We start from the raw sequence: 23,875 nt of genomic DNA, 5'->3' as shown, positions 1-23,875 counted from the left end.
GTAATACCCACGCTGTCACTGCAGCTAAAACTCATTGGCACATTACTAACAAAACCCAGTTAGCAATAAATAAGGACAACATGATATATAGACAGACAGATGGAACTGCATAAACAGACAAGAAAAGCAAAGAGACTGACAAACATACGAGGGGTCTGTTTTAAAAGAGTGAAAGATACTGATTTATTTGGGACTTTAGTAAGAAAAATAGGTTTGTTTGTAATTATTTTTAAAGTAATTAAACTAAATCACAAGGGCACACCCTTAAATAAGTAGGAAGAAAATTAGTAGAGGATAGGCCTCCTATAGATGTTCTAAATTTTAAGCTAGCAATACCTCTGTCAAACTTAAATCTAGAAATTAAAATTCAAGGGAGAAAGAATAAAAGCACTGGGGGCTAAAGGAGATGATAGGTAGAGGGGGGATTGAGGAAGCAAGATTTTTTTTTTTGAAAGTTGTCTGCCCTACCTTCTTCCCCAGCGCTGAGTTTCTCTTCTCATAATCGGTGTCTCCCTGGAAGTACAGTGTGAGTGGTAATGACTGCCTGCCTCCCTAATGAGTCCATTTTCCTGCTCTTGATGTTGTGTATATACACACACTGCAACCTACCTTACAAACCACAGAGACGGGAAGAGAGAGAGAGAGCAAGGCACGGGGTGGGGGGCAGAGAGGGAGAGAGAGACAGAGACAGAGCAAGCGAGTGAGAGAGAGAGAGAGAGAGAGAGAAGAGGAGAGAGAGAGAGAAAGAAAAACAGAAGGAAACAGAGAGAGAAAGGCACAGACAAAGCCCTCCTACCAGACAGCAGACAGCCTTCTTTCCCCTATCCAGCAAAATGCAACTCGTCTAATGCAGCAACAGGTTCAGTATTGCCAGACTAACAGTGAAAAAGGTATATTCTCTATATCATTACTGCTTGCAGATAAACAGTTTAAGAGCAGCTGGCTCCACCTTCTTTATTTATGCTCCATTATGAGGAATGTATTGTTTCAGTTCTGGCACACAGTACATGTAATTATCATAAATACATTTTTTGCATATTAGCAGGAAATATTGAAATACATAGCTTATTTGTGCAATCTTTTAAATTTATTTTTTTAATGTGAAAAGAGTGTCAACAAATCTGCTCTGACAAAAGCCTAGTAATGATTTTAAAGTCAGAGCAGTCTTAAAGGAGGCTCTGAAAAAAACAGACTCCATACAATAGGAAAACTGATCTCAGACAAAACTGATAACTGCAAAGAAGAAATCATTGCTCAGTAAATAAATCAAGACCATAAGCAACATTGCAGACAAAAGCAGAATTAAGTTTAATTAAGTAACTAATAGATTGGTACTCTAGAAGAGGGCAGATTGGTTTCTTATTTGAAGCATCTCTGTAAAAAAACACCACAATGCAATGTACTCTGTGTGAACAGGTGCAATGCATATAGTACATAGTGTTACAACAATAGAAATAAATCCCACAAGGAGCTTCCATCACAAGCAGGACAAGATTTCATAGAATATGGATCTGAAACCACAGCAGAACTCCCTTGTTCTTTTATTAGGAGGAAAAAATAAAAATAATCAATGCTTCCTTAAAAGAAAAAAAAAACTGTTTTTCTTTGTCTAATGCCTCTAACCGTTTTTTTGTCTACATGCTAGAACCAAAATAATGCTGATATTGCACTCCTTACCCCATCACGTGTTTCCCCACCCCTTCCCCCATGCCTTTTCTTATTTCATAAGTGATACATTTGCAGCTATGGAATTACAAAGATCAGAAAACAGAACTAGTTTCAAGCCCTTCTCCTTGTCCCCCAATTTTTTTAAACTAGACTCTGCCCGTCTACCTAGACAGCCACCTTCCTTAAAATATTTCTATACAGTTTGGCTGTGTGTCATTTAGATGGGACTTAGAAACATTACAATACAGGTTAAATATTCTAAAGAAAATTTACATAAAAATGAAAAAATGACTGATTCTGACCCGTTCAAACCCTGCATTTGGGCACCAATAATTAAGTACATTCATTGTAAAATCATCCTTTTTACATGGTTTAGTGTTTTACCATGCTTCAAAAATTAGGATGTGCTCCTTTGCATAAACAAAACTACTTCAGTATATAAGTATCAATTCCTTTGTTTAAAAGTCAGTTTTCAATTAATAAACTTAATAACTTAATTACTTCAATATACAACTTACAGATTAACTGTATTTTCATCTGATTCACAAAAATCTTTTAGAATGTCAGTTAAATCTTGGGTCATGTTCAGAACCGAGATCAATATTGTTTTAGCTATTATAAGAGTAAATAACCCATAGCACAGAAATTAAAACGTGATGTCTGGCCACACATGCACACTGTCCTGGGAAAATTCTAGCAAGAAACCAAGACTCCAGACCCTCCACTCTCACTGTAAACCACCAATTCTAATTCTCTGGTACTGCAGTAGTGTTATACCCTTCTCTGGGGTGGTTGCTTAATAAAGAGGGGGCAGACACACGTGAAAGGGGAGGTTACAGCCCCCTACTTTTGGTCACATGTCTTGAGAAAAACCTTTCTAAGACTCACTTAGTGTGCCTAAGGTACCAGCATGCATCTCACCCCTTACTGCTCAGTCAGACAGTTCTGTTTTTCTACTATTGCCCTATTGTTTCTCTGAAGCTTCGTTCAAATGTATGAAGAAAAATGCCACTTAAAAAAGCACACAAGCTGCACAGTTTGACAGACTGATTTGAATTATATATTAGTATGTCCTGACTTTTAAAAATAGGGTTCTAGGTATTTTTGTTTTGTCTAGTTTGCTTTAACGCAAGAATAAGAAGACAGTATTTGATTTCTACCAGCAGGAGTCAAAAGGAATGTAAAGGACCATGAGGGCTATTCACCTTTTCTAAAGAAAAACCAGTTAGTTGAATTTAAAAAAGAAAAACAAATATTTTGGCTTAGTGAAAAATGCACAACATCCCAACACTTTCTCCATATCTGCATACTTTACTAGATTCCAAGCACAGTAAGTGACATATTCTTAGTACTTTCTGGAGTTCAAGATACACTTTCCCTGCTAGAACTGGTGATCCACGTATTAAATTAACCATAGCACCACATGAAACAATAATCCTAACTGACTATCAGACTCTGAAGTTATGAAGTTATTAAATTAAATTGTTTCATATGTTGATATGCCATGGGGCAATTTCATCCTGTAGAAACATCTTAAAGTAGGAGTTAAGAACTGATTTTGGTCCTACTGTCACCACGAGTAGTTTGTGTAGCCTGGGCAAGTCATGTAGCCATACTCAGCTTCATATAATAAATTAAATTAAATTTGAAAGGAAGGAATTGAACTGGTTAACATAATAAGGATTATGATAGCTAATGCTTAACTCCTTACTATGTGCCAGGAACTCCTCTAAGTACTTTGCATTTATTAACTCATTAAATCCTAATAATGACTCTATGAGGTAGGGATTGTTTTTAGTTTCATTTTCCCGGTGAAGAAACAGAGAGGTTAAGTGATTTGCCCAAGATCACACAGCACAGCAGTAATGAGATTTGAATCCAGCCTGTCTTGTTTAGAGATCATGTGCTTAATCCCTACACCATATTGTCTCCCAATATCTAGTTCTAGCTCAGGCCTCATCTAGGATAAGAATCTGCGCTTATGAGTTAAATCCAACACATCCTGATGATTCCTCCTAACCTGTTTACTAATATAGCAAATTTGCTCTTCTAATTTACACCCAGAACTCTCAATACATTTGGTTTAAGAGTCTATTTAAAAGTTTACATAATCCATTCAATCGCCTGTTTCCAAATGTCCATAAATATATGCAACCATTTGCTTGAAGTGGAAAATAACTTGTAACCAATAAAGCTATCAATTCATAAAGCCTACTTGCACTATATGTAGCTCCCATACATTATTCTCCTGAATATCCTGTGTTTAAAAAAGAAAACAAAAAACCAAAAAAACTACACAGTTCTTAAAGGTTCCCTAGTTCAAGTATCAAATACAAATGCAAGTAATTATTTAAAGAATAAATAATAAATAAAATACAATTTTAAAAATTCTTGTTTTCCATAGCCTGAGAAAGGCATGGAAAAATACAAGGATTTAATTATAAATGATTTGTAAGAGATACTGAATAATATCATCCTATGGTTTTTACGCAGTTGGTTTTAACGTTAAATTATTTAGAGATATATTCTGAACACTTTTATACTAATGTCTCATTCTGCGAGAAAATTCATCTGCTCTGATCTTTGTGCTTTAATTAAACATGTATTTTGTGCCCACTATGTGCCATACACTCTACTTGAGGGTGAAAAGTGAAAATAAAACATATGGTGTAGTTTCTGCTTGTGAAGACTTCACAGGCTGGTGGGGAACAGGCATGTGAACAATATTAGCCGAAGCAAATAATATTGCCACTATTTAATGTAATATCCTATGTAATGCAGTGCCTTAAACTTCCTGTACTTCCATCAAAAAGCTAAAAATGAAATTAAACAAAATAAATATAGATACCTAAATTTAAAATGTGGCTTATGAAAGGTGTGTGTGCCTGTGTGTGTGTGTAGCAGGAGGAGGTACTGGGGTTAGAATGGAGATAGTTTTTTCTCTAACAGTGTGGTTTATAGACCCATTGAGTTAATTTTGTCCACTGTCCCCCAGGTGCCTAGTAAAGTGTCTTCTACAAGTACACAGCACATGTACTTCTTATGACTGTGGAAATCCGTGATACCTATTGCCCTGGAGCATAAAATTTCATTAATTTTAGGGTTACAGTGTACTTTGATCAGAGATTGTTGACTTGGCAAATGAATACTTCCACATGTACAAGAAGGGTGATACTTTTTTAATTTTGGAAAGAAAGTCAACTAAATTCAAAACAATTTACCCCTATGCCAAGTATACTTTTGCCAAGTCCTTTCTCAGGCATCATTAATGTTTTTATATTATGTGAGGCTAAACAGGAAAAAATGTTGGGACAGTTTAAGATTGTTCACAAGAACATTCCCAAAAGATACTTTTATTGCACAGATTAAAAAGAAAAAGAAGGGGGAGGGTTGAAAATAAGAGTCATGTTGCAATGATGGACAGAACAAGACTTTTAGCCCTGGGTAGAAAAGCAAAGTCTGAATTAGTGGGTCAAAATGAGTAAGTGTCACTAAGTACTGAGGCCACCATCATAAAGTCAGTTCTATCTGGCCTAATTAGATAATGATCCTTAATCCTTAATCTTGGTCATCTGTCTTAAAATTGTATCTCATCAGTACCAAGAAAAAAATAGAAGAGATTATAGATAAATCATAGTTTACTAGTGGTAGGTCAGTAGTATGACCCTTATATGGGAAGAGATGCATATCTAATGTCAATTCTAGTCAACAAATATTTAATTTTAAAACAAAAACAAAGCATTCCATGTAAACTACATCACTGGGAGTACCTTTATTATACATTTTGCAGTGCTGTAGACATCTATCCTTTAATACAACTCCCTTCTCCACCGGACTGAAGGAACCTCCAGGAACAGAGGTTCTACTTATTAAGTTTTGTCAGCCTAACACCTTGCAGAACACCTGGAATATGGGTGAAGCTCAATAAAGTTTTCTTGAATGAATGAATAAACAAATGAATGAATGATTAAACAAATGAACAAACAAAGCAATATATGGGATTTATAAAACTTGGCTAATTAAAAACTTTAACAAATTTGAGTTGCAAGGATGATATAAACAACCTGTAAATAGCATTGTAACACATATTAAATCACATATAGAACGTATTCTTACTTTAAGATCTTGGAAAAAACAAAAATGGTTACAGTAGACAAAAAAAGTAATACTCTTCAACTTTTCTGCGTCTGAAAATTTTCAAAATAAAATGTTGAATAAAAACGGTATTGTCGGGCTCCCCTGGTGACGCAGTGGTTAAGAGTCCGCCTGCCGATGCAGGGGACACGGGTTCTTGCCCCGGTACAGGAAGATCCCACATGCCGCAGAGCGGCTGGGCCCGTGAGCCATGGCCGCTGAGCCTGCGCGTCCGGAGCCTGTGCTCCGCAACGGGAGAGGCCATAACAGTGAGAGGCCCGCGTACCGCAAAAACAACAACAACAACAACGAAAAAAAAACCGGTATTGTCCTATAGCTAGCAGAATTTTAACTCATCTCTGAGAAGAAAATTCAGCTTCCCTTTACATTTTGTTTATCCATTTTTTCTTTCACATCTACAACATAAGTGTAAGTCTGAAATTGGCCTTAGAGTGCCTCATAGGAATAGAACCATATCCTTTGAGAAAAATTCCTTTTAAGCTGGTTAGGGTCAAAGAGTGGGACCTGAATAATTCTTCTTGTGTATTTAAAGTGTGCTGCAAAAGAAATTAATAATAATTTGAAGGTAGGGGAGCATAGAAATGAGATGAGAGGAGGAAGAGAGGAGAATGACAGGAAAGAGGGGGTCAGTGAGAAAATCCCCAATGTCAAGGTGGCCACAGATTTTTTTAAAAGAGTGACACCTAATATAAATTCTAAGAGGTTTGCATTTTTCGCGATGCAAATATTCTTCTCTCCAAACCTGGAAAGCTTGGTATATTCTACAACCACATTTAATAGTATAATAAGGAATAAAAAGACGGAAAAATAAAGTACTGCCATACATTCACTCCTATGCTGTGGCCTTTGCAAACATAGAAGCTTCTTAATTGAGACAGAAAATACTCCAGAAGTTGCACGGAGTGACCAGTGGCACTTTGAATAGTGGCCAGTAAATGGTGAATAGTGAATAGTAAAAAGTCAAAAGTATCTTTAACATAGAATGACTCAGATATGGACATGAGTCAATCACCTTTTTTTCCATAGACACACAGGAGAAATATGGCCATGTGGAAAAGAGGCACAGAGATTAATGTCTGAATTACAAGCTTATTATGACTATTACTGTTGTTACTACCTCTATAAACTGATCTTAAATGATATGAATATCTTCAGAAATTTAGGGGAGGAGAGTTCTTTTGTGACACAATCAACAAATTTTGAATCAAAGAATTAAAAAACATAAAAATGTCATTCTCAATATCTCCCTGGCTCTAGAAAAATATATTAGGTATATATACTACATTAACTTTTTCTGCTCCCTGCTCAATCTTCTCTCCTAAACAATCTAGAACAGTGTTAGCAACCGTCTTTAAAGTTTCAACACTTACATAATAATTTATCCATATGTACACGTTATATTCAATGCACAAGGAAAAAGAAACAAACTACAGAGTGCATTCTGTAGGAAAAATAAAAGTTACATGGAAGATATAAAAGAGGCATCTTAATTGCTATAGATGTTGTTTGTCCAACAGGTTAGTGAGATCCCCACTGTCCTGCTTCGTGACTCTACATGCCAAAACTGTCTCCATATTCTTGCTACTATTAGTAAGAATCCATTCTTATAATAAAAGTTATCACTATTATAATGTGTCAGGAACTGCGGTTGGTGTGACATACACTAACTCATTTAATCCTCCTAACAGCATAATAAGAAAAGGAATATTAATGTTTTCATTTATAGATGAGGAAACTGAGGCCCAAAGTCTTGCAGCTAATACGCGGTAGAAGTCAGGCCTAAACTCAATCCAAGTGGAATTTTTAAGGGATAAAGGGAGGAGCTTGACAAAATTACTCCAAAAATTTTCTAGAATAATGAACTGGTGAGATTAGGAAGAAATTTTCAGAAAAAACTAATGATGAGAAACAAGTTTGAGTATATATATTCCCCAATAATAATTTCAATATTCATTTTACACATATTTGAGAAAAAGTATACCTGTCTCAAAATAAAATTTAAAGAAAGGATAATGAAGAAAAGCAGAATATAAATAAATAACTTTTCAAAAGTGATGAAACATACCAGGAACCAGTTTGATTAAAGAGTTGGAAACATTAATAACAATTTGTCAAGTAATATTGAAGCCAGATATTAATAATAGAGTCAGCATGAAAAGAGCCTGCTAACTCCTCTGAGGCAACAGGCCACAGGGACAATTCAAAATAGGTAGAAACAGTATCTCTTATTTTTAAGAAAGCTCATTTAACCCCGATAAGTTATCGGCTTACAAACATAACCTTCTAAATATATAAGGTCATATCAAGCTTTTGGAAAAGAACCTACATAAAATCTCAATCTTCTTCATTTCTATTAATAACAAATACAGGAAAACCTCATTAATCAGAGAATATACAAATCAGAAGGTCTACAGGCTTCTTGTGAAACAGAAATTTTGAAATGAATTTCATTAAATTAAATTTTACTTTGATAATTATGTTAGGTGTTTCAAAATTATCAAATTATCAAAATAAATTCTACTTTATGTTGAATATCTGTAAATTTAGGATTATCACTAAATTAAATGTGGTGTCCTCCTCTATTTCAAACTGATGAAATTTTACCACTTAAAATGTAATACTAACTGGACCTTCCACAACTCAGATAATACTCCCAACATCATTTAAACCTATGTAGAATATGAACATAAAAAAACAAGTGTCTCAACAGGAAACAGTTTTATTAGTAATCAATAAGAGAAGAACAGTGCCCATAATTAAATCTGTATTAATTATGAAAAGGGTTATTAAAGAAATAAATCATCATTGTGGATTTCATTTTAGAAATTTAATGATCTGGGACTCCAATACACACTTCTTATGAAATCATATCTAAAAGCTTGTAACTGAAATAAACTGCAAAGCACTCTAAGCTAATATTTTAATAAAATCCAAGTGGTTTTTGCCTAAAATAAACTTCTTTAACTATACTCCCTCCACCAATAAATGCATTTAATTCAATATGCCACTCAATAATTACTTTGTGCTGTAGCAGTTTAACTGAATGTTTACAATATATATTACAACAAAATAATAAATATTATAAAATATTTATGTTATAAAATAAAATGTTAGATATTATAATTTTTAAAAATTCTGAACTTTTCCAGGTGCTACATTTTAACTATACTATTATTTTTAAAGTTAATAAATGTATAGAAATAAATAATAAATCAGAGCAGTTTTTAGGCCGTGGTGGGTGATACACAAAATATTTATAGCTGGAAAGGCATGGGCATAGACCAATAAGAAATGTTATATCGCCAGTGTGTGTTTCCTGAATAACAACCCTTGTTTTAGATAACAGACCAGAATCCATTTTCTAAAACAAGTTAATAAAATTTGGAGGAAGATGTAGTTTTACTAATGATCTACTACCCCTATACTCTAGATCAATGGATTCTCCAATTTTTAAAAATTATACATCCCATCAGTAAAAATATTTTGAACTCTACATAGATGATTTGTCTGTTGGTTCTCAACTCCATTCCTACCTCCTCCGTGTGCTCTTATGTGGTGGAACCTGAAAACTACATTTCCCAGATTGCTTTACCAGGATGGGATGCACTGGCAGAAGATCAAAGAGGATTTTTTTTTTTCTTCTGTTTGTGGCACCAGCAGTCTCAGCATGGTGCTTCAGCAGCCTCTGTAGCACAGAGCTCTTGGGATCTGGCTCTCAGGACTGCTGACTGCAGCAGTAATACCACAGGTGCAGAACAGAAGCAGCCATCACAGGTGACTGGAAGCTCTACCAGCCAGGACAAATACAACAGCATTGGAGGAACTGTGGACTCCTGGGCTCTTGCTGTGTCAGTAGGAGTGTGGTCACCTGGCTTCCTGGACATGGTGATTCTAACATTTACAGCAGAAGCAGTGCTCCAGCTGCCTCAGCAGCAGCGGCTTATAAGCTCTGGGTAACAAAATTTTCCCTTGCTTTCTACAGGTATTTATTGCTAAAAAACACTGCCACCATCTTTTCCTTCCACCAGACTTTTCAACACTTTTGCAACCAATTCCCTGGATTAAAGTCCCTCTCTTTTGAGTCATATCTGTTTTTCTGACTAGGCACTGATTAAATATAAGTCCACACTCGAATATATACAATTATTTATAAATTATAGACATACTACTATATTATAGATATTATAGAACATATGAAGTAATAGTTGTTTTAAAGAATGAGGTAAACAAGAAATAAACAATATTTTAAATAAATTTTAATTTTGTATTTATCAACAATTTTCAAATATTTTTGTTCTCACTAAAAAACACTGTTTTTAGAGTAATGTGATTAAATGTTTGTCATTCTTTGTATCTTGGCTTGGTTTTACATTTTGTGAAGCAGTCATTTGAAAATCTGGTACTACTTTCAGGTTATTACGATGCTTAGCTGTAATGGTTGTCATGGAGGGGGGAAAAGCCTCACAAAATAGTAGATCCAAATGGAAGAAGAGCACCATTAGCTGTGCTTATTCAATCACAGTACTCAATTTTTAATCCCAACCACCAATTGTGTAAATGATTTTGTTGAAATTTGGCTAGTAAATTTTCATCTTCCCAGATGTCAATCGGTCATTCTTAAAAACTAAGAGGTACCTGTAGCACTTTTATTTTTTTAACAAAAGAATTTTTAAAATCTATTTAAAGATTTCATTTGGAGGATTGTAAAACAAGTTATAAAATTATGTTTCAAGTTTTAAAAAATATTCAGATACAGTTTTTGTGCAGTTTTTAAATTATACAGAAACTGGAGTTTTACAACTACATTGGTTTTGGCAACAAAAATCACATTATTTGGAAATAACAACAAACATTCAGTATGAAAGTGTCCTCTCCATACTATGGATCTTTCAAAAAGCAGTTATCTTCTCACTCATTGTTAGTATAATCACTTAAAAAGATCAAGTACATTTCTTTTTTTTCCAGAAATATTTGTTAGAGAGCACCTGTCATCACAGAAAAGGGTGGCAAAATTAGAACTCTTGTCATTTTGTAAAATAAAAATGCATAACTGCAACAAATTTCATATCGCTTCTCAATGATTTCCCACTGAATAACAGTGAACCTCAAGTGGTACAAACAAAATTCATGGCCACTTTCTATCATACTACAAAGTATCATAAAGATTCCACTTCCATATTTGATTCTGTTTTCTACTACATTTTAAATATTTTATTAAAAAAAACAAAAACAAATTAATCACATCAATGACATCCTGCAGCACTTGTGTATCCTTTCACTTGAACTGATTTGCTAAAATAGCTTGCTTATAAATTATAAGCGAATGAATGTTATGAGCAGAAGTAGCTCTGTAATCTTACCCAGAAATCTTTTTCCATTCCAACCACATCAACCACTCCAACACTACAAAACTACGTTAACATAGTTTTTTCAGAATACATTATTTTACTTAGAGGGCATTTTGATTCTTGGCAGGTATCTTTTCCAGTAATCTTTTTAGCGATTCATAAAAACGCAGTTCTTCATATTACTGAAATTGAGCCTAACAAATACCATCGGTTGAAATATTAGAAATACTTATACTTTCATTTAACAACACAGTGAACCTCTCACACTATATAATTTATTCAAACACATTTTTTCAAATCTTCAGTGTTTTCTATGCATCGTCTAACAGCATTTGCTGACAAATAAATGTTATATCGTTTGTTGTAATATTATTTTTCATGCAATATTTCAGTCATTTTTCTCAAGGCATGCCATACACTAAGGATGAGGTTCATCCTTAATGAGAGTGAATATAAATCCACATTTCAAATAGACTTCTTGATCATTAGTTTTGGTTGACTTAGTGTCAAATATGATTAAATCATCATTTAAAAAATTTTTGTAATATAGCTGACAACGGATTCATACTATGTATTAGAGATATTCTTGTTCAAATGTGCTTATTAGTATTTATCCTTATTCTGCTATTTTTTTCCACAGTCGGTTTGTTTTATGAGTTGATTTATTTAACACTAGACAATGTAATCTGTGACTTACAACAAGGCACAGATAAAATTCAGTACCCCCAATCTTAAAGCAAATCAACTCCCTCTCTCCCCTCAGTATACTTTATATAACTTACAATGTGTGTAAATGATACTTTGACATTACCAGCAACAATCTACATATTAGTAAATCTTAATTTCTTAGATTTTTGTTTTTTTTGGTACGCGGGCCTCTCACTGTTGTGGCCTCTCCCGTTGCGGAGCACAGGCTCCGGACACGCAGGCTCAGCGGCCATGGCTCATGGGCCCAGCCGCTCCGCGGCATATAGGATCTTCCCGGACCGGGGCACGAACCTGCGTCCCCTGCATCGGCAGGCGGACTCTCAACCACTGCGCCACCAGGGAAGCCCCTAGATTTTTTAAAATAAAAAAATATATAAAAGTTTTGATATCTTCTCAAATATTTTTTTGTATTTCCTAGAGTGCACGTACACTATTTTTGAGACCAGTGTACTACAGCATGGGTCTTGGACTCAGATCTGAATAACACATATTGGCTATGTATTTTTAAGCAAGTTACTTTTCCATGTCTGGTATACCTCATCTATAAAATAAGAATAGCTATTTCACAGAGTTGTTTTGATAACTATATTAGATTGATAATAACAGATAATACTTGCTGAGCACCTTCAAAGTGCAAGGTACTTTTCAAAGCACATTGAATGTTTTAATTTTTAAGTACAGTGTCTACACATTTTGAACACTTGCTAAAAATTAGCTTTTTTCCCAGGGAAACAATGAGATTAATTGTACAAAATCAGGAATATTTATTAGGGCAGATAGAGTTGGTTGTTTACATGCTTATCTATTTCACAAAATTACAAGGCTTCTGATGGCAAAGTCATGTTGTAGCCATCCCCATATCTTAACGGAATGCAAAGTACAATGCTTCAAATGTATTAAATGCTCAAAAATTAAATAAAGGGTGTTGAATGAATGTATATAGGGTACCACCATCAATTTCTGCTTATTGTTTATAAAACTTCTGACAATTCCATTATTGATAGGAATGATCAATTAACTGCACAAGCAATGCAAAACATGCTATTGTTTTTATACATATTCCATTATACCTTTTCAGGAAGGAAAACACTCTCCAGAGCTTTTGAAAATACTATAATCCTTATTTTTTTGTACTAACAGATGGAACGTAAGGTATGAAAAATCCAAAGATAATTTCTATTTGGATTTTGAAATGTAATTCCATATTTACATTTGATATGCCTAATGTTCTATAAAAGCAAATGCATTTCCAGCAAAATAACCTACACTGAAAAGCTGACTTAGAATGAAGATGAGTGTGATCCTTCCTCTTTACTAAACTCATCTGTGTAACCTACACCACTTTGATTACTCAAACTACATGGAACTTGCCTTTTATCAGACCCTCTCCAGAGGATAAGAAATGTTTAAATGTTGGTTTCCAATGGGATACTTCGTGCATAAAGTAGGCAAATCTCATCAATGAATTTGAAATCATGATTGCCTAGGTATTATAAAACACCAATTGAAATATATTATGAAATATACCATTTGCTTCACCAAAATTAAGAATTTTGATTTTTACAAAATATTCATTTGTGAAATGCATTATAAACCATTAACATTCTTCATGACTCTTTTTCAAATAAGTGATCTGAGAGAGAAAAACTAGCGGGTGATATACAATATTTAGTTACTTAATCACATCTGAAATTTCAGTTTTCTACTCAACTCACAGTGCTGTTTAAAAAAAAAGCAAACCATTCTGAAATATTTAGAGACAGTAAAAGGAGGAATAATAAATATAAGGTGTCACTGTGTCTTAATGAGAACTTGAAAGATTAGCTTTTCACCTTACTCTCAATTGTCCACGTACAGTACACTCCATCTCTACGTGTGCAGGAAGCAGAGTGTTTTGGTAGAAAAAACATGAGCTTTAAAGTCAAACAAACCTGAATCAAATGTCCATATTCACTAGCTTTCTCATTTTCCATGATTTCAGTTTCCTCATTAGGAAAAATGGAGCATACATAGTCAATGAAAACAGATATAAAGTGTTTGACCCATAGCAATAATTCATTAAATGATAATACATTTTGTCCTTTTATTCCTAAACCAGAGGTCCTCAATTTTTTTGTATTATGGATCTCTTCAAACTAGTAATGATTCACATCAACAATTTATATTTTGCCTATCATATAACAGCTTAAAAACTTTCTTCACATAATTACTGAATTTAATCCTCCCTGCCACACTACGAAGTAATTTGACATTATCCTAATTTTTCACAGAAATAAATTGACCTTCAGAGACAGTAAATAATTTGCACCAGATCTTGTAAGAAGTAAGTTACAAAATTGAACTTTCACCTACCATTCCATCAAGCCTGGTTCCCCAGCTACTAAGATAAAAAAAAGTCCTAACCAGATCTAACAAACAGAATGTTCTATACTAAGAAAGTGATATATATATAATGATAATAAATATTATTAAACTATTTACCTAGGCCCAAAGTGAAGTACATATGAATATGAAGGACATATTCACACTATTATTACTAGTGGTTCTAGTATCTGAGAATTTGGTTGGTGAAGCAAAATATTTTTGTAATACATTCCTAGAAAATAGCTTTTTATGAAAAAAAACTGAATCAAGGAAGACATACCCATAAAAAGAGTTGTAATAGCTAGTATGGTCATTCAAGGTGGGGAATGACTTTCAAATAAAATTTAGAGTGCTATTTTATACTCTTCATTAATACACTAAGTTTCCTCAGTAATCAGTTTATTTCTTCCCAAATGATATTATAAGATGAATAAGTTCTGGGGATCTAATGTACAGTGTGCTGATTATAGTTAATAATACTGTATTGTATACTTGTAATTTGCTAAGAGAGTAAATCTTAAGTGTTCTCACTACAAAGGAGATCTTAAGTGTTCTCACTATGTGAGGTGATAGATGTGTTAATTAACTTGATTATGGTAATCATTTCACAATGTATAAGTTTATTAAATTATCACATTGTATATCCTTTAAAAAAATCATGCTATGCAACCTAAATATATTCAATTTTTATTTGTCAATCATACCTCAGTAAAGCTTGGAAAAAAATTTTAAATAATAAAAAGTGCACATAATCTTAAAAAAAGCAGTTGTCCCTAAGTACTGGAATCACATACTTTGTTTCTAAATACTTTTCTGTATTTTGCATACTTTCTAAATAGTACATACATTATTTTTATAGTTATAAAAATATCTTAATAAAATAATTGCTATTCATAAAAAATAATGTTGGAAAAATATGTATGTCTAAAATATTGGGTGGTCCATTAAAACAAGATCACCATTTCATCTAACCAATTCTGAAAGAATAGCTGATTAAGAACTTAGATGATCACAAGACTCTCAGGATCACACTTAAAGAATCATTTCTTTGAGCTCTTAGTTTCTCTTGTATCTGTTTCTTACTAATTAGGAGGAAATAGAACATAAAAGTTAAAGGTGTGTGGGTTCTAAATTCAGACTGCTTAAGTTCAAATCTTGACCCTACTACTTCAGACAAATCCCTTAATATCATTAAACATTTTGCCTTCTTCTTTAAAATGGTAAAATAAAAGTACCTATAGCACAAGGGCTTTTGTGTTGATTAAATGAGATAATCTAAGTATTGGTAACAACTAGCATTTATCAAGCATTTTACCATATGACAGACACTATGTTAAACATTTTACATATATTATCTCATTTAATCATCACAAAACCCTATAAGTACTATCATTAAACTTTTTACAGGTAAGAAACATGAGGTCCACGGTCCCACAACTAGTACACCAGAACCAAGATTTAAATCCAGTAGACTAATTCTAGAGTACAAACCCTCAAATGCTAAACTCAATAAGCTCAGGCACATAGTAAGCACTTAACAAATCTTAGCTTGTGTTTTTGAGCTTATTTCTGCTTTAACTGTCAACCTCTTATTTAACAGTTCTAAATTGAATGAAGTAGTTCCCAAATATTTCAATTCATGAGTCCTTGCTTTTAGCCTACTCAATACCATCATACTAAAAGATTATTGAGTGAGAGAGAAAGGGAGAAAAGAGGGGGTGCGGTAAGAGAGAGAGGACACTAAATTGTGAATTACTTATTTAGGGTTACAAATAAGGGTCAGATTTGTATATGGCATTTAACTAATAAAACTCAGTAGGAAGGCTTTCAGTTTCTGGTTCCACACATAAGGAGCTTGTAAGTCACCACTCTCTCCCAACAGGTAAAAAGCTAAACAGATAGAAAAATCATCAATTCCTCTCTTAGGTCCATAAGATTGAAGAGACAGACAAGTGAATATAAGGAGTCACAGCTTCCTGGAACAGAAACTCATGAGTGGAAATTGTCACAGGAACTAGCGCCAGGGTAGGAAAACCTCAACGATAATTGACCAATTGCTAGAGGCTCACTGTGAAAAACTCTGAGGGCTAAAAAATCCAGGAGGTCCAGTCATAAGGAGGTCCCCACAACAAACTAATAAGCTGGACTTCATTAAAATTAAAATTTAAAACTTTTGCTGTTAAAGACAATATCAAGGGGAAATATTTGCAAAAGATACATCAGATAAAGAACTTCTACCGAAAATATACAAAGAACTCTTAAAAGTCAATAAAAAGAAAATAAACTACCCAATTAAAAAACAGGCCAAAGAACTTAACAAATATTTCACCAAAGTAGATACACAGATGGCAAATAAGCATATGAAAAGACACTCCAGTCATATGTCCTCAGGGAAATGCAAATTAAGATGAGATACCACTACATATCTATTAGAATAGCCAAAATCCATTACACTAACAACATGAAATGCTGGCAAGGGATGTGGAGCAACAGGAACTCTCACATATTGCTGCTGGTAGGAATGCAAAATGGTAGTCACTTTGGAAGATAATTTGGTGGTTTCTTACAAAACTAAACATACTCTTACCATACAATCCAGCAATCATGCTCCTTGGTATTTACCCAAATGAGGTGAAAACTTAGGTGAAAACACACAAAAAAACCCAAACCTGCACACAGATGTTTATAGCAACTTTACTCATAATTGCCAAAACTTGTAAGTAACCAAGATGTCCTTCAGGAGGGGAATGGATAGACAACTATGGTACCTCCAGACAATGGAATATCACTCAGTGATAAAAATAAATAAGTTATCAAGCCATGGAAAGACATGGAGAAATCTTAAATGCATATTAATAAATGAAAGAAGCCCATCTGAAAAGGCTACACACCATATGATTCCAACTATACAACACTCTGAAAAAGGAAAAATTATGGAGACAGTAAGAAAGATCAGTGGTTGCCAGCAAAGGTTAAGTAAGAAGGCAAGGAGATGAATAGACAAAGCACAGATGACTTTTAGGGCAGTGAAAATATTCTGTATGATATTATGATAGACATATGACATTGTACATTTGTCCAAACCTATATAATGTACAACACTAAAAGTGAACCATAAAGTAAAAAATGGACTTTGGGTGATTATGATGCGTCAGTGTAGGTTACTCTTTGGTAAAAATTGTACTATTCTGGTGAGTGATGTTGATAATGGGGGAGTCTATGCAGTGTGTCGGGGGCAGAAATCTCTGTACCTTCCTCTCAATTTTATTGTAAACCTAAAACTGCTCTAAAAATATAAAGTCTTTAAAAGTAATGTGGTATCCTGGTTGGGATCCTGGAACAGAAAAAGACATTAGGTAAAAACTAAAGAAATCTGAATAAACCATGTACTTTAATTAATAACAATATGTTAATATTGGTTCATTAATTGTGGCAAATGTACCATACTAATATAAAATATTAATAATAGAGAAAAATGGGTGTGGGATACATGAGAACTTTATAGACTATGTTCTCAATTTTTCTGTAAATTTAAAACTGCTCTAAAAAAATAACATCTATTTGAAAATATTCAGCTACAAGCAGTCAATAGGAGTTGTTTTAGGAATGCAAACATAAAAATGAAGACTTGAGGGGGATGACACTATCAGGCTGAATTTAAGTCAGACAGGGGGCAAAATACAGAGTGTTAATAGTACCTTAACACAGGAAAGGCATTTTTTTAATATACAGCTTTGAATGGTTAAAAATCCCCAAATGAGAAATTGAAGAGAATTAAGATTAGAAGCTTTTAAGGAGTAAAATAATTGCCCAGAGTCATAAAGCTAGTTTATGAGAAAGCTGGGACTAAAAAACCCATGACTCCTAATCCTGTGCTCTTTCTACTATGACACATAGGCACAGTAGAACATGTTTGCCTTAAGGCAATAATGTAGTACACTAAAGAAAAAGAAAAGAAAAAGAAAGAAAAAAGCAACAAAATGGAAAATCTTTGAGTCAGACTCAAGTATTCTACCTAGTCTGGCAAGGAAGAGCCACAATTCAAAAACAGCATTAACCAGAAGAGAAAGAAGTAGACTATAGATTTGAAAATAGATGAATCTTCAGAATTAATGGGGAGTGATGACAGGCTTCACTGTTTGTTAGTTTCAGACCTGAGTTTTTGCCTTTAACATAATAATTCAAAATACTTTAAAGCCTGGACTGACCACACTAAATAACATAAAATTATAACCTGTTGAGATAAGGTTAATTTTATGGTTTGTGCCCTGAAATTCCTGAATTCATATATAGTTATAACTGGGCAACAAACCCATCTGTTGGTTAAGGTAATTTATTTAATTTTATTTTTCTAACTGCATTAAATTTTTTTTTATTATAAAAAATTTCAAGCATACAAAAATAGTGTACAATGAATGAATTCTCTTGTATCCATTATATAATTTTAATAATTCACATTTTACCTTTCATATTTTACCTATTGCTTTCATCTTTTTTTTTTTCCTGTAGTGACTGAACTATTTTAAGATGAAGAACAGAACCATCTTTGGGAAAAGGAAAAAGAAAGGATGGAAGCAATATTTTCAGTCTGTTATTCATTGAGACTTGAACCAAAAAGATTCCAGACTGTAAGGCAAAGAAATACAAGAGTCAAAGATGATAACAGTGAAAATCTCTTAGTAGGATAGCCTAGCTATGCTATTTGACAATTAGTGGACCTATTGCCTATGGGGAAGGAGGGTATTTTAAAGAATTATTTTCCAACTATTTTTAGTTTGACACAAAGAAGTAGGGCCAGAAAGATTGTAAAGCTTCATTGAGATTATACTTTCTAAAGATGGGCTTATCTTTGAGGAACATAAAGATTAATTTCATCATATTTAAATTCACATATCCAATAAGCACCTATAGAAAGAACAGTTTGTACTATTTGCAAAATTTCAGTATTACCAAGTCTCAGTTTATTGTGAAAGCTCGTTTATTTTTATAGTAAAACATTTTATTTCCCGTTAAGTCTCTTTGTGTGCTTGAGAAAGCTTTCTGACTTTTAGATTTTGAAATTTTAAATTAGAATATAAAGTGACTTTGTCAAGTTCAGTGGTCTTTTTCGTAATCTTAATAAAGGTTTCTAGACCTTGGAGAATTCTTCTGCACATTTAAAATCTCACCGAAGTTTCCTAACTGTTGAAGGTAGAGACCATTAGAAGCTGGCTATGCAGCAAATATAAGCATATCTAAAACATCTTCATTGAAAAGAACACGTGAAAAATGTCATGCTGAACTGTCTCAATTTTCATCATGAAACAAAAGGCAAAAATTTGCAGGTAGATGATGGGGAAAGAGGAGTTAAAATGAAATAACTAGCAAAGCCCAGCTAAAGTCTTAAAGCATGAATCTAAATATCAAATACACATTCTTTCTCTCAAATTTGGGCCCCTCCGATTGACTTTAGGTTGCAAATCCAATGAACAGAGACTCATTCTTTCCTCTATCTCCATTAGCAAAATGTTAGCATATAGCTATCTCTTGCTCTCTATTCTCAACTTAAAAATATTTCCTAGGCTTCCCTGGTGGCGCAGTGGTTAGGAATCCGCCTGCCAATGCAGGGGACATGGGTTCGAGCCCTGGTTCAGAAAGATCCCACATGCTGCAGAGCAGCTAGGCCCGTGCGCCACAACTACTGAGCCTGCGCTCTAGAGCCCGTGCGCCTAGAGCCAGTACTCCGCGACCAGAGAGGCCACTGCAATGAGAGGCCTGTGCACAGCAATGAAGAGTAGCCCCTGCTCAACAAAACTAAAAAAAAAAAAAAAAAAGAAAGCCCACGAGCAGCAACAAAGACTCAGCGCAGCCAAAAATAAATTTAAAAATAAATTAAAAACAAATTTCCTCAGTCAAAAATATTCCTTCCTATGTTGCATGTAAATTAAGTTAAATTATATCTCTGTACAGTCCTATTTCTCTGAGGATGTCCTTGGTTCTCCACAGATTTTGAGTCATTCAAAAGGTATCACAATCCCATAAGGCCTTTATTTTATGTGCCCTACTTTTCCATATAGTCTAAGTGCCTGCTTTTTCAATAAACATTTGTCTATAAAGACCATTCACACATTGATCCTATTCTTCCTCTTTCTGACCACACATTCCTACAATTGCTATATAGTCTGAGTAATATATTTCTATACCTTATAAGTCCCTCAGTGTCCATCCCCTACTGGCAATCAGCTTTTCACTAGCCTACATTCATACAGCTAGATCACTTTCCAACTATAACTTACTCCTCTAAATTCTGCCTTCTCTACACACTGATTTTCAATATTAAACACCCATTCTTGAGGCAAAACTATATCAGTTAAAAGGTCAGGGCCGAGCAATTTATCTCAAAATTCCAATCGTGAAAAGCATTCATGACTATCTGTTAAGTTCTAACCCTTACTCTTTTCCAGGTGATCACAGGCTAGTTCTGTGTGCTGTGCCATCATACACCTCTCCCTATTGCAGCCACTCCAGGTAAGTGAAGGTTCTTCCCTCTACTTTCTCAAATCTATATCCCCTTAAGATATCTGGTCAGCACACAGTAGAAAAATTAGGAGTCTCATATATCAGCTCTTTGTCACCATCTCTTAATATTTTTGTGGGCACCTGTTTTCATTCCATCCCACAGAAACCTCTTTCGCCTTAACATCTGCCTTCCCCATAATTCAACAAATACTAATACCAAGAATAGCATATTAATAGTTGAATATATTTTAATATGTGACATTAATAAAACATATAATTATTTACCTATCTGATTGCATATTTTTATTTTAAAAATCAAAATAGACACAGAATAGAAAACAGAAGCATTCAAGAACACAAAGGGTTAAGAATGGAGACATTAAACTGTCAAAAGTGTGTCTTTACCAGAAACAGTAAGCAGAATATTTGTCAATCCTCTGACAAATATACCACTATACAAGCTCTGGACATCTGAGAAGGGAAAAAGGCAAATGAGTGAGGGAGGTTCCACCAGCCAAAGCTAAATATGACCTGAGATCTGATGCCACGTCACATATACAATCAACCTATTACTCAAGACCAGTAACTATACATCCAATCTTCCATTTCCAAGACAATTTTACATACTTCTTCGTTATATACTTACATCTTTTGCTCTCTCTCAAGATGGCTTTGATGTTAATGTTTGATCCTCCTGAATAAAAATATTTGGTGCTAAGGCAGAACTGAAGGAAGACTGAGGTATTTAATCATCACAGAATTAGTTCTGTGGAAGGGGCAGCTCAGTGAAGTTTTCACAAGGAAACATTTCTTAGTACTATGGGAATTTACCATCTGAATCCCTAATAAGTGAGCTACCAAGCTATTTAACCTCTTTCAGCCTTTGTTTCCTCATTTGTAAAACGGGGATAACTACCTCATGGAGTTGTAAGGAACCAATGAGTCAAAAAATGTTAAGTACTTAAACACTGTCTGGCATTTAGTGATATTAAAGACAGCTAAAATTGATAATAATAATCCCTGAATGGATGCGATTCCATGGGGTAATTTATATTTAGATCCATAAAAAATTGCTAAAAGCAATGTTATGTTAAGTGAATAGTATACACTTTTTATATTTTGTTAAATTAAGAAACTATGATATCAACTTGGAATCCTAAAATAAATAATTGAATCTGGAGTGGTATTCAAATTGAATTAGTTTGAATATTATAAGACTGGCATTACATTTTGTTGGTTTTTTGCTTTTAAGTTTCATAGGCTGGCATCATTAACAAACTGTAAGCCAAAATAAGCAGTTACTGTAAGAAATGCTTTGGATAAACTTGAAGATATTAAAAAAAATGTATTGATAACTAGGTTTTATACATAAAGAATGAAGCATATAAGTTCTAAATTAAAATTTAGCTGGGTGGGGGAGGTTGACATTTAAGGAAAAGGTAGAACTAAAAAGATGAATTCTGGGAGACTCTCCCCACCACACATAAGGACATATTATAATATAAAGCTCTAGTAATTAAGAAAATGTGCTGTTGGCATAGGGATAGTCAAATAAACCAAGATCACAGAAAAGAGAGTCTATAAACAGACCCTCATTTATATGGACTCTTGCTATATGAGAGGTGGCAAGGCAAATTACTGAGGAAAGACAAGAATATAAATTAAACAGAGCTGGAAAATTGTGTATCCCTTTAGAAAGCAACTTAAACTTTCATCTCTACATAACATACAAAAATCAATTCCAGAGTAGGACTTAGTAAAAGAAGATAGAAAAAGCACTAACTGTAAAAGAAAATAATGATAAGTATGACCATATAAAAATTAAGAATTTTCTTTTCATTAGAATACCCTACAGGAAATGAAATGATAAGCTACAAAGCAGAAGAAGAAATAAAATTAGTATCTAGCATATATAAAGAACTCATGCAAATCAATAGAAAAGATCCATAAAAAATTAAAAGAAGAAAAATGGGCAAAGGACAGGAACACTGTTTTACAGAAGAGAAAACACACATACATACATGTTCACAGTTTTGGTAAACAAGAAAATGCAAATCAAGACCACAATGAGATATTTTCTTATCCATTCAGGTAGCAAAAATTAATAAATCTGACAATACCACATTTTAAAGAGAATAAGGATCTACAGATATATTTCACACATTGTTGGTGAGAGTGTAAATGGGTGATGCCATTTTGGAAAAAAATTTGACAATCTCTTGCAAAACTGAGCATTTACATACCCTATGATTCAGCAATTCCAAACTCAGTATATTCTGAAAAGAGTGTATTGCAAACGTCACCAAGAGACATATACAAGAATGTTTATACCAGCACCATTTGTATTAGCAAAAAGTAGGAGATAACTCAAATGTCCGTTAACAGGAGAAATAATATACTGTGATGATGTTATGAATATAATACAAAATTTAAAATAAATGGTGTGAATTACAGTTACTTACAAAAACATGGATGAATCTTAATAACAATGTTGAGAGCAAAAAAAAGCATATTCTAGGAGACACAGTATTATATTAATATATTATTTAGTCACACATTTATAAGTGGCATAGCTATATATATTATTTTTTGAAAAAATAATGGAATAATAAACACAAAATTCAGAATGCTGGCTACCTCTGGTTAGGGGAGTGTTGATAAGAGTAGGAGAAGAACATATAGATAGATGTAAATTATTGTTAATGTTCTAATTCTTTGGTTGGGTCTTGGGTTTACAGGTATTTATTTTGATTAAAAAGAACAAATGAATGAAAGAATGAAATAAAAACAAAAGAGGATAATAAATTGTACAATGATTATGAACCATATCATAATTAACCAATTCTGTGCACCTGAAGTCAATTTTTTTTAAATGGCAAATTATTTAGCAGTGTTTCTCAAATTTTAATGTATGTATGAATGACTTGTGATCTTATTAAAATAAAGATGATGATTCATTAGGTCTGGGATGGGGTTTGAGATTCTGCTTTCTAAGCTCCCAGGTGATGTGGATGTTGCTGATTTCACAGACCGTAATCTATACCATCCACTGATTTCCAAACAAGAGGTCCAAGGGACGCTAAAAAGATTTATACTGTTTAAGGCAATAATAAATATAAAGCCTTAAATGTAAA

The 23,875-nt window shown here is 33.7% G+C and overlaps 1 protein-coding gene across 4 annotated transcripts in view; it reads right to left on the bottom strand.

Moving 5' to 3' along the window:
- The window catches only part of ZBTB20 (zinc finger and BTB domain containing 20), an 806,470-nt gene that overhangs the window by 762,283 nt on the left and 20,312 nt on the right, over nucleotides 1-23,875 (bottom strand). Inside the window, exon 1 of one of the 4 annotated variants that reach the window (XM_032629542.1) lies at nucleotides 469-627. The exons of the other annotated variants lie outside the window; for them this stretch is intronic. The gene's annotated coding sequence lies outside the window, so the exon portion shown is untranslated. Of the gene's footprint in view, nucleotides 1-468; nucleotides 628-23,875 lie in introns of those variants that run through there. 4 annotated transcript variants of the gene reach the window in all.

The sequence above is a fragment of the Phocoena sinus genome, chromosome 4 (genome assembly GCF_008692025.1).
Source record: "Phocoena sinus isolate mPhoSin1 chromosome 4, mPhoSin1.pri, whole genome shotgun sequence".
Lineage (NCBI taxonomy): Eukaryota > Metazoa > Chordata > Mammalia > Artiodactyla > Phocoenidae > Phocoena > Phocoena sinus.
This window is presented reverse-complemented; position numbering and strand designations above follow the sequence as displayed.